The sequence below is a fragment of the Mercurialis annua genome, linkage group LG6, assembly GCF_937616625.2.
Source record: "Mercurialis annua linkage group LG6, ddMerAnnu1.2, whole genome shotgun sequence".
In the NCBI taxonomy this organism is placed as follows: domain Eukaryota; kingdom Viridiplantae; phylum Streptophyta; class Magnoliopsida; order Malpighiales; family Euphorbiaceae; genus Mercurialis; species Mercurialis annua.
In genome coordinates, this window is record NC_065575.1 from 8,279,551 (window position 1) to 8,293,168 (window position 13,618).

Here is a 13,618-nt window from a genome sequence, read left to right on the forward strand (position 1 = left end):
GAAAACAAAATAAAAATATAAAATTTGTATAATGCTGATAAAAGGCATAATAATGAGGACAATATAAAGAGTTAATCCCACTCTAGATTTAACATAAATAACGACTCGCGAGTAATTGAATGTACAATATCGAATAAACTTAGTAAAAATAATATGTCGAACTTGACCACTTCGGCGGAAGAATGATTGTTGTTCAATTCAATACCTGAAAATTTAACTCAAAGATCTAAACATCATGATAAAACCGATTTTCAGAACTTGTTATTGTTGATGTAGGGATTTTCTTTAGCTTCTCATGTTCACTCGGGAAATTCTTACCTAAACCTGATCCATAAATTTTCCATGCACCTATCCAATGAAATGTTAGAAAATCTAACTTACTTTTCTCTCTATTCATTTTTTTTTTCATTTCTCTAACACCTCATTGGATAGGTCCATAAATGTTTCGTGGACCGGGTCTAGGGGGCCGAATCTAGATAATAATTTCCCTGTTCACAATAAAATCAAAAATTAAAAACTATAAATAAAATTTGCGAGCATAATAATAGCTAGATGAGTAATAAAGCAAACTCACACAGTAAAAAGTAAATAACAATACATTTTTAAATATATGAGTGGTTAATAATAAAAAAAAGCAATTGAATTGAGCTAACATAATAATAGCTAGGAACTTTGCCTTCAGTTAAAAAGCATTTGTTAAAGATTGTAGAAACGTCACCTGGTTTTAGAAAAAAGCCAAAAGAATACTATTAACTACAAGAAGGATTGAAGATGATGAAGAACCAGGAACTTCGCCTTCAGTTCCTCGACTCTGCTTCGACCAAAAAAGTTAAAAAAATTAACATCCACATGAATAAAAAAAAGTTCATCATTAAGATGTTTAAATAGTAATATTTTAGGAACGTTAAAGATAATCACAAAATATTTAAATAATACAAATTAACGGCAAATTTGATTTTATTTTAAATCTCTCAATATGATAAGTTTGAAATCTCTCAATTATCAAGATATGTAGATCGAATTAAATAAATAGTTGGAGATTATCTAGATATGTAGATCGAATTAAACAAATAGTTTATATTGAATAGAAATCGAACAAAGGATCAATTAACCCCCTCAACTTGGCACGAAATATCAAATATGCCCAAGGTCATAAAATGAGGTCAAAAAACACCAATAGTTGCAAAAATCAGTCAAAAACCCCCTTTTAACATAAAAAGAGAGTGAGATATACAATACCACCTATAAAGTCTAATAAAACTCAAATTAAATTCTAATTTATAATTAAACCATGATTAAAAAACTAATTAAAAACCTAATAACAAACAGAATAAACTCTAAATAACCTAATTACCGTAACACTAATTAAACTGAATAAACCTAACCTAAGCTGAATCTAAGAACAGCAGCTACCGCCGCCCACACAACCCAGAATTGCCGCTGCATCTTTCACCTCTTCCGTCCAACAAAAACAACAACCAACCACATGAGACTAACCATAGCAGTAAAAGGAAACCCAGCAAAGCATCACCGTCGATGGACCAGCTTCCTCTCTGTCAGCTCCTATTCTTCGATTCCTACAACTAGCGACGATATTCTTCAATCCCAGCAACCCGCGAATTTATTCTTCAATTTCAGCGACCGACGAACAAGAAAACCAAAAATGAACATCTAAAGCATCAACTGTTACTGTTGCGAATTGTTCGATGAACGGCAGAAACATCGGATTGTTGATGTCGTTCTTCGATAAACGCATCAATGATTTGTTTCATAATTTTGGTTGACGATGGGCGGTGATTGAACTGTGTAAGGAGGAGGAGAAGAAGGCGGCAAGTTTAATGAAATTAGGTTTTTAGGTTATCTGTTTGATTTAAGAAGGTGAAAGGAAAAGGTGTAAAAAAATTCCTGTATTTTGCAATAAGATTTTAAATAGGATTTGAAGTTTTAAAATTATAAAGATTAAATAAATATTTAAAAATCATTAAGTATTAAATTAAAGAATGAGATAAATAATAAGGACTATTTTTAACTTTTTTTTCATTTGCTAATGGAGAGTGTGTTTCAAACGCTAGGGTGAGAGTGGGAGAGGGTGTGTTTGATCCGGTTTGGTATAATTGTGGATTTATTTGATCCGGTTTTATGACCTTGGGCATATTTGATATTTCGTGCCAAGTTGAGGGGGTTAAATCTATTAAACAATATTAAAAAAATTATTTAAAATTAAGTATTTTAACAAATGTTGCTGAAAATGCACTATTTCGTAAGATTGAATGGGAGGGCTCTGTTGGTTCTCTAAAAAAAATTATAAATAATAAGTTTTTAGTAAAAAGTAAAATAATCAATAAATTATTGAGGCAAATTAAAACCCAAACAAATATTTCTTAATTTTAACAATAAATACTTCAATTAGAAAATATAATTTAAAATAAAAATTTAAAGATTGATAATTCTTTTAATGGGGTAAAATATAGAGTTTGGGCATGACTTCAATACTTAACAATGCAAATGACATTATCAACCCAAAACTATAGTGCTCCTAAATTTTGATCGTTACTTTATTAATTTGAATATTAATTACCGTATAATATAGATGTTAAAAAGTTGGTAAAAAAAAAGAAAGGTGAAATAAATTAAAGACTCATAAAATTAAAATAGATAATTCAAGTAGTTTAGATAAAGTTGGAACTCATGAGAATTTTTTATTTAGTAAGAATTAATGAGAAAATTCTATTTGGTGAGAATCAATGAGAGAGCACCGTTTGGTGAGAATCAATGAGAGAGCTCCGTTGTTCCTCTCAATTATATAATATATAGATAGATATAGATTATAATTTCTTTTTATAATAAATAATAAATAAATAATAAAATTTAAATTTAAATTTAATAAGTCACACACGAGCCACATGTAAAATACGTAAAGCGACACTAATATATAAAAAGGTTTAAATATGCACTTAATGTATAAAAAGGTTCAAATATGCCCTTCATGTATAAAAAAAAAGGTTTAAAGTAAATTTAACCATCACAATACTCAACTTGATAAGCCTGCGAGTCTAGTCAAGCTTTAATAAATAATTTTATTTTTTATTATATATATATATATATATATATATATATTTTTATAAAACTAAATTTTTAAATATTTATACAAATAATCAAGTCGAATCGCGCTCGAGTTTTAATTATACTTTTGAGTTTTAGCTCGAGCTTCTATAATAATATTTTGTCGAGCTTGAATTGAATTGATGTAATATCCCGTATTTTTTTTAATTATTTTTTTTAAATTATTTCAAATTTATATTTTAAATTTTGTATTTCGTCAAGATTTAGGTGATTTATTGCAGTTGCATAAATTTACTAAATTAAATATGTTAAGTATTTATTTTGGTTATTTAAAAAAAATTACTAAGCCATGCACGCAAACCTATGTATTCTCATTATTTATTTCCACGTAATTAGTAGCCCATCCATTATTAATGGCCATATTCAAATAGCCCATGTAATTAAGGTGTCATTATGTTTCACTTATCTTTTCTAAACTAAAATTTTTTTCCATCGCTTAAAATAAACCCTAGCCGTCTATCACTCAAAACGCTCTTGAGATTTCCTTTCATCTTCTCCTTCATTCGCTGCAAATTATCGGTAAGTTCTTTTTCATTCAGAGTTTCAGTTTTGCTTCTTAGTTGCTGCCGTTGGTTTGTTTCTTTGCTTTGACTGATTTTGTTGGTCTTAGAGTGTTAACTGATTATTTCCCGATTGCTTGATGATTATTTTTTTTACGATAGCTGAATCATTAGAGTTTGGTTTGATCTCCTGTGCTCTGTTTTACTGCCCTCGTCCTTGTCCCGTAGTGAGTCTTTCACTTATATCCTCAAGACTTGATTGTGTTTTCTTGGAGATGGTTAAGTGTTTGAAGTTTGTTGGTTGTTTAGGCTGCTGTTATTTTGAGCTTCAACCGTTGGCATATAATTTCACTTTGGAATGTTCTTATTTAAGATTTTGGCTTTTCATGTTTCTGGATCCTTCATTCAATTTGGTTTTGATGATTTGTTTTGTCTAAACTTTTAAATGTTGATTAATTAACAAAGTTGGGAAGCTGTGATCAATAATTCAAGATTCTGTAACTTTAGATAATGTTTGTTCTTATTACTTGATTGGCGGCAATGGTGATTTAAATTGTGTGCTACTGACGCCTATGTTCAAATGGTTTTGCTTGTTCTTTAAATTGCAGTGATGGTTAAATTGTTAATGTGATCACTAAATTATTTTATTTCTAATCAAAATATTTCTTAAGATTAATTTCATTTGATCACTTCTATTTTTGTAAATTGATTTTATTTTAATTGCGGATTTAGTTTCAATTTATAATTAGCAATTTAAATAATATTATTATTTATAATTTGAAATTACTTTGGACATTAGTATTTTAAATTTAGATTTAATATTAACCTTATTATAAATTAATTAACTTTAGATTTGATTATTTATTTTTATTAAACGGAAATTGGGATTTCATTTTAAGTTGAAAGTTTGTCAAATTAGTTATATTATTATTTTTAGACCTAAAAATAATATCTGAGTTATTTAAATTAAATTAATGATTATTATTAATTATTAATTAATTATTATTTGAGATTTTGGCTTTGAATGCTAATGTGATTAAATTTATGTTTTTAACATTTGGCTCTCGTTTCGAGTTATAAATTAACAGATTGGAAATGATGATTATTTTATAATTTAAATTAATATAATTACTTGGGTAATTATATTTGGTTTTGAATATCTTTTGGTATGGTATTTTGGCTAAATTACAATTTAGCCCTTGAACGTTTTAGAACTTATTTGATTAAGTTTTTGATTGTAACTTGGGTGACTTGAAGTTAAAGCTATTGGGTGCCGTTTTAAAAATTGATTTACTATTTTATCAAAGTTGATTCTATAATTATAAACTATGGTTTATAATTGGATATGATTATATTTATTTTATTAAAGTGATTTTTGGGAATTATAAACTCTGGTTTATATTTTGATAAAATATTTTGGGTCACCCGACATGTGAGGTAGCTTGGTAGTTATTGGTAACTCGGTTAACCCAATATTTGAGGAAATGGATTTAAGTTATTATTTATTTATTATTTAAGTAATATTTTTCGCAACGGATTTTAAAGCAGAAACCCAATAGACTTGGCTTATTTATTTATTGAGTATTGTGTTATTCGATGTGGTTCGTTTTTGACTCGGGTCATTATGTATTTAATTGTTCTTTTTGCTTTGGCTATGCTTGTGCGAGGCTTGGTATTGTGCTAGTCCTTTGTGGTGTCTAGTATTCTTAGAGTTAGGGGTCGAATGAATTTTAACTTATATATTATTTTAGACCCGTCGACTGCTCGTGCTTCGGAGTCTACGCATGGTTAGCTGTTTGCCAAGATTCACGTGGATAAGCAAGCAGTGAGTTTGTAGTGCTATTTACCGCTTTATTAAGTACCGCAATTTATTTTAGTATTATAAATGTTTTTGAACTGTTTTAAGCGATTATGGATCTGGATTGAAACGAGGTACTCGATAGGCTTGTATCGAGACTGTGTGCACCGGTATATACTCTGGGATCGGCAGACTGTGGTCTTGCTTACGCTGGTAATTTGACGAGGATTAGTTCCCGTCCACTCTGGGTTTATTTTTCAGTATGTTATGTCATACTTACGCTGGGATAATTTCAATACTGTTATTCCATAATCATACTATATTAGTATAAACTGTTTTGATTTAAGGGTTTTAAACTTAATAAATATAAATAGTATTGCGAACTCATCTCAGTATATCTGACCCCGTTGTTTTCCCAAATTTTCCAGGTTTATGATTTGAAAGCTGGTCCACTCCGAATCTTTATTCCTCGGAGGTTTATTTTCTTTTAATAAATTGTCAAACTACCTTTATTCTTAGACCGCAGTAGTAAACTAGAAGTCTATATTATTCTAGTCTGTTTGTCGGATTTGTCTGACTGGCTTTATTTTATGCTTTGGCATTACTATTGTTTAACTCTACTTATTTTTATTTAATGGAAGTATTTATATTTAAACTGATAGTTTAAGTTGGAGTCTCGGTTGCCCCCGAGCAGTTTTCTGCAGGTTTAAATATTTAATTGTTTTCCGCAAGGCTTGCTACGGGTTTTGGTACGACCATGTAATATCCCGTAAAATTTTGAAGTTTAAGTTACGAGTTCCGGTAATATTTTAATTGTCGACGTAATTAAATTTGTTATATGAGTTGATTCGGAAATGGTTTAATTTAGGTCCGGGTTTCGAAAGGGGTTAATTGAAGTGCGGGTTTCGTTAATAATTTTGAATCAATTACGTATTTGAAATTTGTATCGGGGTATAGTTCGTGGTTCGGTTCGATTATTGGTTCGATTAAAAAAAAAAATTTAAAAAAAAAAGAAAAAGTTGAAGGTCTCGTTCGAAATCATGATTCTCGAACGAGACCTTCATGAATTTTTGAAGGTTCTCGTTCGAGAACCAAGGTCTCGAACGAGACCTTACTTATTTAGCTGGTCTCAATCCTCCCTCAACCTCACGTAATTTGCGTCCAACTTCTCACGATTTTTACTCCGGATTTTCAGCTAAAGCTTCTCCCATTTCAAACGTTTCTGAACCCTAATACTATCCTCTATATATTCATCAATCTCCAGCCGCCTTCTGACTCCAAATTGCTGTGAAACTCGTATGCTATCCATCACGTTTCTGAACCATAACTCTGTTCTTCAAACTGAAAACGACACCTCCGTTTGTAATCGATATCTCATCCGTTTCTGAGCCAAATTACGTTCCGTTCGATTCCAGAGATTATAGACTCAGTCCTCTACAAGTCCGAGCTTAGTTTTCACACAACGGTACGCTATCGTTCACGTAATTTCTGTAACCGTTGCCGCGTTTACGTAAATTCTGTTTTTGAGTTCTAAATCGATCTCTTTGAATTTCAATTCGTTTGGCAGCCGTTCGGAGGTCGAAATCAATTCCGTTTGTTTCCCGTGAAAATAGACTCACGCATCTACGTTGCTACACTTTTCGTTCGTCAAACGGTACGTAAACGAACTCGTACTAATCGCCGCCGTCTCACCGTTTTTCATTGTATTAAACTGTTTTTGGAATTGAGTTACTGCCTATGTGGTTTCTTTCATGAATATCGTTTTTGATTTCTTAGAATGTTTAGATCCTTGCGTTTGAGTGATTTATTCATTAAACACTTACTGATTTCCCTCGATAAATTCATGAATTCTGTTCTTGAATTTCTCGGTTGCCATTGTTATATATGGAGCTCGGTTTTTGAGTGATCATCCATGATTGTTTGATTCACGGTGATCATTTGGATTGTTAGGTTAATGATGATGGGTTGAGTTGAATTGTTAATGTTGTTAGGTTGTTTTGATAGCATGAAAAATTGAAGATCCTTGGCTTGATAATACGATTTCTGCATATTTGGAATGCAGTGTATGGGTTTGTAAACATTGATTAAATGAGGAAGATGACTAGGTGTCATCAAGTGATTGGTTTGTTTAATTGCTTTTTGGTTAAATGATTGTACTAGTCATTGAGTTTTTGTGTCTAAAATATAATGGTTCCTAAACTTATATTTTAACTGTTTTAATTGATTTTTGACTTCAATTTACGAAATTGGTTTCGACTTATTAACAAGCGATTTAAATAATATTATTATTTATAGTTTGGAATTATTTTGAGGTTTAATATTTTTAAAATTAATATTAAATTTATTATGGATTATATATGATTTTATTTTTGACTACTTTAAGTGAGAATTTGGAGATTTTATTTAAATTGAAAATTTGTCAATTTAATTATATTATATTAAGACCTAAAAATAATATTCGAGCTATTTAAAAATTAAATTAATAATTATAAATTATTATTTAATAGTTAAATTGGTATTTTTGGCTTAGAATGCCTTTGGAATTAATTTTATATTTTTGCTTTATTTTGTTATTTAATTATTTGATATATTTGCCGGTAATAATTAATTACTTGGGTTTCAAGCTATTGAGTTCTATTTGAATATTGATTAATATTTTTAGTAAATATTAAATTATAAACTGTGGTTTATAACTCTGGTTTTATGGTTGGGTCGGGTTAGACTTGGGTCGCCCGACATGTGGAATTAGCTTGGTAGTTTTAAGAAACTCGGCTACCCCACTATTTGAGGAATTGATTTTATTTATCAATTAAATATTATTTTAATAATATTTTTGGATTGGATTTAAGTACGAACTCAATAGTCTTGAATTAATTACGGCATTATAATTTATTGAGAATTGTGTTCTTCTGTGATTTATCTGGTTATTTAATTGTGCTAGTCCTACGTGGTGTCTAGTGATCTTAGAGTTAGGGGTCAACGGATTTTAACCTATTTATTATTTTAGACCCGTCGACTGTTCGTGCTTCGGAGTCTACGCAGGGTTAGCTGTTTGCCAAGATCACGTGGATAAGCAAGCAGTGAGTTTGTAGTGCTATTTACCGCTTTATTAAGTACCGCATCGTATTTTGATATTATAAATGCTTTTAAACTGTTTTTACGAATTATGGATCTGGATTGAAACGAGCTACTCGATAGGCTTGTATCGAGACTGTGTGCACCGGTGAGTACTCTGGGAAACGGCGGACTAAAGTCTTGCTTACGCTGGTATATATTTATGACGAGGATTTGTTCCCGTCCACTCTGGGTTTATCAGTATGCTATGTCATACTTACGCTGGGATCATTTCAATACTGTTTTCCATAATCATATTATATTAGTATAAGCTGTTTTGATTTAAGGGTTTTAAACTTAATAAATGTAAATAGTATTGCGAACTCATCTCAGTATATCTGACCCCGTTGTTTTCCCAAATTTTCCAGGTTTATGATTTGAAAGCTGGTCCACTCCGATTCTTTTGATTCCTCGGAGGTTTTTATGTTATTTAAACTAGTTACTGTTTTCGAACTCTTAGACCGCAGTAGAACTAGTTTATACATTACTTATTATTGCACTTTGGGATTGTCGATTTGATCGACTAATTATTATTGGCATATTTACTTTGTAATATTTTATTACTATATTTGAGGCATGCTGTTGAGCATTTCAGATATTTAAGTTATTTTTATTAGAACTGTAATATAAATTGTTAGACTTAGGTTGGAGTCTCGGTTGCCCCCGAGCAGCTTTCTGCAGGTTTAAATGTTTATTTGGTTTCCGCGAGGCTTGCTACGGGTTTTGGTACAACCATACCCATACCCTAGCGCCGGTCACGATTCATGAATTTGGGTCGTGACAAAGTTGGTATCAGAGCTTTGGTTTCAAACCAAGGCCATTTGCTTGCTATGTGTTTACTTTGTTAGGCCGCTATTGAGTCATAGGTACTACTGCGGAATTAGGATTCATGTCTTGTCTTTTGAAACGTCATCATTTGTTTTCAAACCTTCAGCCTACATCCTATAGGTGATGTCTGTCAGTCATTATTTGGTATTGATGTTTTGATTTACAATTTATTTCACTTGGATGTTAATTGCTGTGTTTTATTATGTTGAGATTATTTCACTTGGGTGATTATAATTGCTTTCGATTTCTCGGGAAATCATAGGTTGGATAATTTTTCTAAACTCATACTTGGATATGGTGTTGTGTGATATTTTTGGCGACTATGCCTGATACAATTTAGAATATATGGAATGGTTACGGTTATTTTAGATGATGCGATGAGCTGCTTTTGCCTTGTTAATAAAGTACATCTTGACTTTGGCCTCGATTGTTGATTTTAAATGTGATCGTATGTTGGGCGTTAGCCTTATTTTTCAATTAAAGAGATTTTGGGTTAGATTATAAAACGTGTTTTGATGGTCATGCACTGTTTGACCACATGTTGATTTAAAGATTTTCATTGGGAATATTATTTTATCCGATTTGTGTTTCGACACAAAATCATAAGAGAAGTTTGATATTAAATTCTTAAAAGGTTTGATTTCTGATTGAGTTACCAGTAAAAAGAAATTCTTGTATTTTGAAATATTATGTTTGGTTTGGTGTTAACAAGCGATGATTTCAAAATGATATTTTATGAGATGAGCCATTGTTTTAAGAATTTAACGATGAAATTATTTTATCATGTTGTAATATGTCAGCATTTTAACTTTTTGGGATTTACGGAATAGATGTTGGAGATTAAAGATTTCTCACCTGAGTTTTAAATTACTGTTTAGCGGTTGGGTTAAGTTGAGCTCCCAAATTTGAAAGAGTGGAAATTGGATTAAAATATTTTTTCGAAGTTACAAATATTTTGAATACGTTTTATAAACGATTGTTTTGGGTTGGACTTGGGTCACCCAAATTTAGGAGTTGAGCTTGGTAGTTGTAATGACTCGGCTAGCTCGATGATTTTATGGTTTGAGATACTTGGGTATTCGTTTTAAAGCAACTGATTATTAAGAAGAGACTTTTATAAATTGTGATTTTGTTTTAACCGTGGGGCTCAAAAAAAAAGGGAAGTTTTCGTATTTGACTTTAAATTTCAGAACGAATTTTGAAACGTACTATTAAAGGATGATATAATTACATGGTGATTTTGTAATGAGATTTTGAAAAGATATGCTGTGATAGATACCTGATGTTTGGTTTGAGTGTGAGTCGAACTTTGTTCAGACCCCGTTTTGATATAGTATCAACTGGGGATAAGCTGGGTTTGCTATTTTGTTTTATGAATCGAAATCCTTGGATTTCGATATCGAGGAAGATGAGGGAAATATTCCCTTGGGTTGGATTATGATTTATAATTATCCTAAAACGGATATTGGAAATTCTGAACCGAGAAGATAGATCGGTGTATTAATGCACTGATGTTTCCATCAAGTCTGGTGATGCGATGTGGTAGCTGGCGATAAATTTGGTAGGAAAGTTTTGATGTGTTATTTCTTTGGGAATGAGTTTCAATTAGGGGTTAGGATAGTTTGATGTTTATGCGGAAGAGTTGTAACAGAAAGGTTGAATTGTTTTATAGCATCGAATGTTGCTAGGTTACAAGTAAGGAATTTTGAGAAATATTTTGAGGTTATCGAGTGCACGTCTCACAGAGTGTAACGTCTAGCAAATGTTTTTATTGAGGAATGGATTTCAAAGATTGATTTGCTGAAATGTTTGAAATATTTTCAACACGTAATTGTGCCCAGACATATCATGAACATGCATTTTGAATGTCACGAATAGGTTTGCATTAAACACAGAGTTTGTTCACTAAATATAAGATAAATTAATAATTGATAAATGCATAATAGTACATGCATCACGTGCATAGAAATTATTAGGGTTGGATGCAACTCTTTGGGGATGAGAGATGTCATCACCCTGGCGCACAATTATGTAAAACGGATTTTATCGATAAATTGTTTTGAGGAAGATGTTTTGAAACGAACTCGCGAGTCACATTGTGATATATTTATTTATAAAGTTGTTGGATTTCAAATGATTTTAAACTGTTACCGAAAGGTAGCTAGACAAATACTCTGTGATGATGGTGATGGGTTTTGGACGATTATGTTGTGAGATATTGGTCTGTAGAATTAGAGTCTTGTGGTTATGAGTAAGAATGATTTTGAGATTTGAGATATAGTTGTGCTATGTGCGGTATAGTGTATTTTAGAATAGAAAGTTTCATGATAATTAAGGATTTATGGATTAAGAATGTTGGTTATGCTCCACGTGTATATATACACTATATTTTTGTTTTAAACGAAACTTTATCTTTCCAGATTTGAAATTGTCCAAAGTATTTTGGTGTATTGATATAAAGATATGTTTATAAACAGGAGATTTACAATGCTGATTTTACCTTTCTGAGGAAAGGGAGAGATTTTGTAAAAATTTGGTTCAAAAGAGACAATAATTTTTTTTTTTTCGATTGAACGATTCTTCAAATTTTGTTTTGTGTGAGAAAATTTAGAAGCGACTTAAATTTTGAGATGTTTTGAAACATTAATGTGTATTTTCAATACGAAGTGTGCTTCCACAGTTGGTGTATTTTCAAAAAGGGGATAAATTGATTATAGAAAGTTTGGTTTAAAGAGAACATAAATTTTTCTTTCAAATGAACTGTTTTATAACCGTATTGAAAGGTAAGGGAAAATTTCAGATTCAAATTGTGGATATTTTTGAAATTTTTCAAGGATTTACAAAACCGATGGTTTTTCAACGGTAAAGATATTTCGATTTGAAATGAAAAAGGAGGTGTAAGACGTATAGTCTTTTAAACAGGGTGAAAAAAAAAAATTTATATATAAAATATTTTGTAATAAAGGTTTTATACCCTTAAGGGTTGACATTGAGTATAACTAACTATCCGGTCGCAGTAAACTGGTCGTAGTGATCTCTCGTTGTGTTCGAGGTTTTAGTCAATTGATTGAAAAATTTTGTGTATTTGAGTTCGATTTAGTTATATGAGATAGTTGATTTTGAGAATCGGGAATCACAGTTAAGAGGTTTCGGCAACTATGAGTGGTTGATCGATTTTGTTATAGATGGAATCATCGTAATGATAGATATCGTTGGGTCAGTGGTTGAACCCTTGGTGAGGGCGACAAAATTTTATGTTGTCAGATACAGTCAATGTTCAGAGTAGACGTGGCGTTATGTTTCTGAGTGATTGGAAGAATCATTATGATGGATATTGCTTATCATTGATATAGAAATTTATTTTGTTATCGCGATAGAGGTTCGCTTCTCTCTGGATTGCGTTATGGTTTTATGGTATTGTTGATTCACAAGTTAATAGTATTATCGAGCTGGTACTAATTGTTAGAATTAGATGATTATTATAATGTTTGTTTTAGAACCGAAATATTATCTGAAGTTATTGGGTTTTGTTGCCGGTTATTTTGATGTAGAGATGCTATAAGTGGAAGGATAGGTTTTACTAGTTATATTTGCAGTGTTATTGTTTTGCTTGAGGATTTTAGAATTTGTGGAATTATAGTTGAGCTTAGCGCTTAATCTTGTATTTGACATTGAGGAAATTTATAATAGTTGAGTTTCGAGCTGGTTTTGGAAGTCACTCCAGTATAGAGTAGTTGTGACTCTAAGTTGAATAATTGTGTTATTATTAGTTGGAACACCTAATTGTTAGAAGTGTGTGTTGTGACCGCTTATATTGCAAACCAATGTCAGTTTTGAGTTTCGAGGTTCGTTTTTTTTTATGCTAAGTATATCAGTCGAGTGTTGTGTAAAAGAGTCTGTTTTATCTTAGTTGATCTCAGCAAGAGTGGTGTTATCGTTTATGTCTAGTGGAAGTTGTGTCGGTACTTGGTAACTTTTGAGTGTGTTCGGGTTGTACAAGTGGTGTTATTGAGTTATCGTTCAGGTTGGGTTTTGTTTATGCAAGTGCGTTAGCCGTTGAGACTGTTTTGAAAAACAGAGGTTGTTTGCAGCATAGTTGGGTATCCTGTTTATACATTTTGCGTTGGTTTTATGCGTTTTGTTCGGACAGTAGATAATTTTATTATATGACTTCGTGGGTTAGGTTTTGTTTTAAATTCGAGGACGAATTTTTAATAAGTTGGGGAGAATGTAATATCCCGTAAAATTTTGAAGT

The 13,618-nt window shown here is 31.3% G+C and overlaps 2 long non-coding RNA genes across 2 annotated transcripts; one reads left to right on the forward strand and one right to left on the reverse strand.

The window, feature by feature from the left end:
* Positions 1 to 1,878, reverse strand: LOC126688349 (uncharacterized). Its single transcript, XR_007644235.2, has 3 exons — positions 1,386 to 1,878; positions 719 to 811; positions 1 to 488 (listed from the first exon to the last, which is right to left on the reverse strand). It is a non-coding gene; the product is annotated as an uncharacterized LOC126688349 (long non-coding RNA).
* Positions 1,879 to 6,972: 5,094 nt separating this feature from the next.
* On the forward strand, positions 6,973 to 10,465 carry LOC126686425 (uncharacterized). Its single transcript, XR_008791063.1, has 3 exons — positions 6,973 to 7,075; positions 8,429 to 8,501; positions 8,904 to 10,465. It is a non-coding gene; the product is annotated as an uncharacterized LOC126686425 (long non-coding RNA).
* Positions 10,466 to 13,618: the final 3,153 nt, after the last annotated feature.